Source organism: Protopterus annectens, chromosome 3.part0 (assembly GCF_019279795.1).
Source record: "Protopterus annectens isolate FY-2018-M chromosome 3.part0, PAN1.0, whole genome shotgun sequence".
Classification (NCBI taxonomy): Eukaryota; Metazoa; Chordata; order Ceratodontiformes; family Protopteridae; genus Protopterus; species Protopterus annectens.
The window spans coordinates 15,222,063-15,227,062 of NC_056731.1; positions in this window are offsets into that span (position 1 = coordinate 15,222,063).

Below are 5,000 nucleotides of genomic sequence, written 5' to 3' on the forward strand. Positions count from 1 at the left end.
GCATACCCGCTTACGTCTAGGGTTGCCACCTTTTCTAATGGACAAACTGGGGCATTTTTGGGACACACATCAGATTTTACAGGCCGACACATACCCACGGTCAGTACAGGGTTTATAACTTTACTTATTTTCCTAGATGAGAGCTTATTCTTGTAGCAGTTTAGTTGCTTATTCTGTTTCTCATAAAATGTACATATTTTGCATACAGAAATAACTGTTTTATGCAACTGTTATATGAAATATGGTACATAATTATTTCCTACAATCACAGGACATTTGCCATTGTATTATTTTTGGTCAGGACACACCTGCCCAAACAGGGACTGTCCCTCACAAAGTGGGACAGGAGGTACCCTGCTTACGTCAGCTCCTTAATCGCCCTATATCCAACTGCCACTATGCGAATGTGTAAAGTATATATTCTCGATAATGCATGTGGGGAGCCATGCATCATGGGTCATGTGTTTAATCCCGGGTAGTAGATTTTTCATGACCGGCTGGAGGCTGAGCAGTCTCGTGAATCACTACTGCACATACAACTTGTGTCCAGATATCTACAGGACTGGACATCATGTCGTGACACCAAGTCTGATGTTTACACAGGATACTTATCCCATGAGGGATGTCCAAAAATTGAAAAGACCAATAACCGGCAATAACCTTTGATATTTTTGGATTTACGAAAATGTGATAGGATTATACATGCAAGGGATACATAGTTTGCAATCCTGAAACTGCCTAGGGTGAGACTGCCTACTAGGTATGCGTAGTGGTCACTATGTGCAGATATGGCTGCACCAAGCTAGCAGCCCGAGTATGGCTGGATTTGGTGGATGTTCAGGAATGGGCGGGGGGGTTGTGTGCTGTAGAGGGGATGGTGGGTATTCAATTATGCATACACGTGTGTTGTGGTTGGATGGCTTAGTTCAGGCCAGACCATTATGTGGGTATGTGCCGGTGACGTTTCTGTACATGTGTATCGCACATTTTAATATTCATATGTTTGTGGGATTGTGTTCTACATTATGGCCTATCAGGTTGTATTGTGGATGTGTATGTTTGTTCTTTGTGTTTCTTTCTGATTCACCCACTACTCCCTCATACACCTCCAGTTCACCTATTGTGCATCCAACACAGTCTCCCCTTGGCGAATTATTACATTACCCGTCCCCCCACCCTCATATTCCACACACTCCATCCATCCCTTCTCTGGTTGATGGCCCATGGCACGGTCAAGGGAACACATTGCATACAATACATATCTCTGGTACCTGTATGGTTGTGAGGACTACCCTAGCATTTTTCATCTTCCACATGCTGTACATCACGCACATAGGTACATGCAAATACTTATCTTTCATGACATGGTAGGTAGACCCGGGTAATACCCGTTCATCTTTGGCCCATCCTGACAAGGACACCTTGGACCACAAATGGGCAGATTTTGGGTGAATGCTCTGACCATTACTAGGGTTGCCACCTTTTCATATGGCCAAGATGGGATATATTTGGGACACACATCAGATTTTACAGGCCAACACATACCCACAGTCAGTACAACGGATAGTACTTTTGTTTTATGCCTAAATGTAAGCTTACTGTTGTAGCAGTTTAGCTGCTTCTTCTGTTTCATTTACTTGCTTATTTTGTTTCTTGTAACATGTAGGTATTTTTCATATGGAAATAAGTATTATATGTGACTATTACATAAGATTTGGGACATAATTATGTCCTACGATCACAGGACATTTTACATTTATAATGGTTTAGGTATGGACACAACTGCCCAGAGGGGGACTGTCTCTCACAATGTGGGATAGGTAGTAACCCTGACCATTGGGCTAGGCTTAGCTATTGGGGGCACGCTAACATGATGTGTTTCACTTCCACTTGGTATAACTATCGACACTACAATGGAATACAGGCACAGGGTTTTAAACGTCATTTGTTTGAGGGATGGGGACTCAATATTCAGCTACGTGCATTTGTGTATGCTTTTTATTTTTGTGTTTGCAAAACTGTCTTGCATGCTTTGCATATGTTTCAGTATCCACGGACACTGACAGGTGTGATTACTACAAGAGGCAGGCTGTACTAGTCAGCATTTTAGGTTGCGTGTATGCAACCGACATGATCACGCCTCCGTGCAGAGCTTGGACACGCCCCCTGCACTCGTACTCATTTCCTATGCACGTGGCCGTTATGGCAGTGCACCTTCATTAATATGCATGTGATGCTGCTGCTCCAGCTCTATGCCGCATGGTCAGCGCAAGGCTAACGCCGTCCTTGCGCCGAGCTTCATGAATCCTGGGGTTTGTTGACATTTTAGTGCATTCAGCAAGACCTAGAACAGCATTTATTAATCCCACTTGAACACAGGTAAAAGGAGGACCTGAATTCCCTAATACTGAAAGTTGTGCATTTATTCAAAAAGAAACTAAAAAAATAAAAACAGTAAAACCCCAGCTTAGATGGCATCATCTCTGATACGTATATATATATATATATATATATATATATATATATATATATATATATATATATATATATATATATATATATATATATATTTATATTTATATATATATATAGCGTTCCTATTATAACCTTGAACTTGTAAAAGTTCGAATGTCACATGGTCGACACCATATGATTGAACTTTTACAAGTTCGAAGGTTAAAATTAATGGCTCTGTATGGCACAAAATGGGAAAATTTCCCTTTTCTGCACTGAAGTGGGATCACAGAGTTGGTATATTTAAGTAGTGTGGGTGTGGGGGATGCAGCCCCCTGCTCAGAGCATTTAGTTAAGTTGTTCTTTTTTTTATTTTTATTATATATTTGATGTTTCAAACTTCGCTGATACAGTGTCAATCATATGACGTTCAAAGTTTTGAAACTTCGAGTATATAATATAGACCCTATATATATATATATATATATATATATATATATATATATATATTTTATATATATATATATATATATATATATATATATATATATATATATATATATATGGTTCCCCTTCAGAAGGTCGAATGGCTGAAATCTTGAAATGCATATGGCCGAAGCCATATGCTCAAATTTCAGAAGCTCGACCTTCTGAAAGGAAAAAAAAAAAGAAAACAATGTAACACAAAACAATGTTTCTGCAGGGGGGCAAGCCTCAGTGCACCCCTCACACTCCCCGGAACTTATTTATACCAACTCTGAGATCGCACTACAGTGCAGAAAGGGAAATCTCCTGTTCTGTGCTGTATGCTGATCCCCATTCAGACGGTTGGGCTTCTGAAATTCCGAGTATATGGTCTCGACCATATGCATTTCGAGATTTCAGCCGTTCGACCTTCTGAAGGGGAACTATATATATATGTATATATATATATATATATATATATATATATATATAAACAAATACATACACACACCAATATATATATATATATATATATATATATATATATATATGTGTGTGTGTCTGTGTGTGTGTATATATATATATATATATATATATATATATATATATATATATATATATATATATATATACATATATATGTATAATACCATGGTCTGAAAGTCAATATGATGCTCAGTTGAAGTTAATGCGTTAATGCATAAATTTATATGTAAAAACTAATTATTAGGACCTATTTTATTACTCTTAGACATTGTAAACAATAAAATGATTTGGCTAGTTAAACATTAATTTTACAAAACTACCAGTAAAATGATAATGTCTAATTATATATTTGTCAAACATTTAAAAATTACATTTATAAATGTCCAATATTAAAGAAATAGTTATTTACATTTTTTCCAATATTTTATATGCCAGGGTTCATTGAAAGTAATATCTATAACAAAATGGATTAAAAAGTAGTCTTATTTATTGATCAAACTGTCTAAATAGAGTAAACACAATGTCAGCAGATAGAATTAAGATTAAATATGAACTAGGACATATAAACTGTATATTAATCTATAATAAAAGATCAAAAATTGAAGAACATGGTAAATACAGAAAAATAGTAACCCAAAATTACTAGAATAATTTTCTTTGATTAAAAATGGAAAAGGTAATAAAAAGCTTTCCCTATCCATGTATACAAATTTATCTTACATTTTTGAAACAAAAATAGATACTAGATATTGTAATTTTATTAAACAGCATGAGTTAAAAGAAGTAGATAATGACAGTAGAAAATAAATCATTTTAAAACATGGAAATATTTACACAAAATTTGTGTTATTCCATATAAAATTTGTAAAATATATAGAACTAATGAAGTAGTTTGTTGAAGGTGTAGGAATGCACTGAAAGTGGACTGACATAACTTTCTTATATGTGAGAAAATATTAAATATTGGGAGATAGTTACAGTTTTATAGTCTTGTGGTCTGACATATGCAAATTTGAAAAATTGTATTTATTTATTTATTTATTTGTTTATTGACATTTGATTGTCAGAAAAGTCCAACTTTGGAGAAAACCATTTTCAGTGGAGGCCCAGGGAGAAAAGCTCTAAATTATTACAAAACATTTTAAGAACAATAATTTCACAATCTTGAAAAAAATAAAAGAAAACACCTGCAATTTAAATAATTATAACAAGTTAGACATAATATAAAAACATTGATTAAGAATTGATGCAAAGCATATGACAATAATTTAATATCTAGAGAAATTTTAGACAGGTTATAGATAAATTAAGGGTAAGTTAGTCTAATACATACAGGAACTGCAATATGAAGTGAGGGAAAAACAGGCTTATGATATATATAGGGAGAAAGTCAGACAGCAGTAAGGAAGTAAGTGAAGAAGGGACTGTAAGGAGGTGTAAGGAATAAAAAGGTACTTATTCACATTTAGGAATATAGTTTATCCTGGTAATGAGCAAGAACAGACCAAGATTTTAGTTAGGAAGTCTTTTAGAGTGGTTTTGAAAGATGGGAGAGAGGGTATAGACCTGATGGATACAAGTAAGGAGTTCCAGGC